The sequence below is a fragment of the Argiope bruennichi genome, chromosome 4 (assembly GCF_947563725.1).
Source record: "Argiope bruennichi chromosome 4, qqArgBrue1.1, whole genome shotgun sequence".
Classification (NCBI taxonomy): domain Eukaryota; kingdom Metazoa; phylum Arthropoda; class Arachnida; order Araneae; family Araneidae; genus Argiope; species Argiope bruennichi.
Window position 1 is genome coordinate 128257161 of NC_079154.1, and position 1701 is coordinate 128258861.

The window sequence follows — 1701 nt, forward strand, 5'->3', positions numbered from 1 at the left end:
TTTTGATATTAAATTATATTTCTGACGTGTATGATTTGGAATCATTCAATTTATCTCTAGAAATGATGGAGAAAATTGTCAAAAATAAATAAAAAAAAAAGAATATTTATAAAAACATATTTCGACTTCAAGACTCGAACTGACCACAGCAAAACTAAGCGCCACACTCTGCTGATCCAGCCAGGAAGCCCCCTGACCCGAGAGCTTCTAAAGGGTCTAAGACTCTCATTACGACTGTAAAGTAAAATTTTAAATACAGTGTCAATCTGGTCTAAAAGCACAATGCTAAGAATACGAATGAATTCGGCGCATGTGTGTGAACTTGACTCGTAAAATTTCGAATAAATATAGAAATATTTTGATATTAAATTTTATTTTTGACGTATCTGATTTGGAAATATTCCTTTTAACTCTAGGAATAATGGAGAAAACTTGATAATATAAATTTAAAAAAAAGATATATATATAAAAATATTTCTCGGCTTCGAGACTCGAACTGAAGACCTACGAAACTAAGCGCCAAACTCTGACGATGCAGCCACCAAGCCTCGTAACCCGGGAGCTTCTAAAGGGTCTAAGAGTCTCATTACGACTGAAAAGAAATTTTAAATACGGTGTCAATCTGGTCTAAAAGCACAATGCTAAGAATACGAAAGAATTCTGCGCATGTGCGTGAACTTGACTCGTAAAATTTGAATAAATATAGAAAAATTTTGATAATAAATTCTATTTCTGACGTATATGATTTGGAATCATTGAATTTATCTCTAGGAATGATGGAGAAATTTCGCTAAAATAAATTTAAAAAAAAAAGAAAGAAAATCATATAAAAATATTTGTCGACTTCGAGCCTCGAACTGAAGACCTGCAACGCTAAGCGCCCCACTCTGTCGATCCAGACACAAAGCCTCGTAACCCGGGAGCTTCTAAAGTGTCTAAGACTCTCATTACGACTGTCCAGTAAAATTTGAAATAAGGTGTCAATCTGGTCTAAAAGCACAATCCTAAGAATACGAATGAATTCTGCGCATGTGCGTGAACTTGACTCGTAAAATTTCGAATAAATATAGTAATATTTTGATAATAAATTTTTTTTCACGTATCTGATTTGGAAATATTCCTTTTAACTTTAGGAATGATGGAGAAAATTATCTAAAATAAATTTAAAAAAAAAGAAAGAAAAATATATAAAAATATTTCTTGGCTTCGAGACTCGAACTTAAGACCTGCAAAGCTAATCGTCACATTCTGCCAATCCAACCACCAAGCCTACTAAACAGGGAGCTTCTAAAGGCTCAAAGAGTCTCATTAGGACTGTCCAATAAAATTTTAAATACGGTCGAATAAAGATAGAAATATTTGGATGTTTAATTCTATTTTTGACGTTTATGATTTGGAATCATTCAATTTATCTCTAGGAATGATGGAGAAATTTGGCTAAAATAAATTTAAAAAAAAAAAAAAGAAAAACATATAAAAATATTTGTCGACTTCGAGCCTCGAACTGAAGACCTGCAAAGCTAAGCGCCCCACTCTGCCGATCCAGCCACAAAACCTCGAAACACGGGAGCTTCTAAAGGGTCTAAGACTCTTATTACGACTGTCCAGTAAAATTTGAAATACGTTGTCAATCTGGTCTAAAAGCACTATGCTAATAATACGAATTAATTCTGCGCATGTGCGTGAACTTGACTCGTAAAA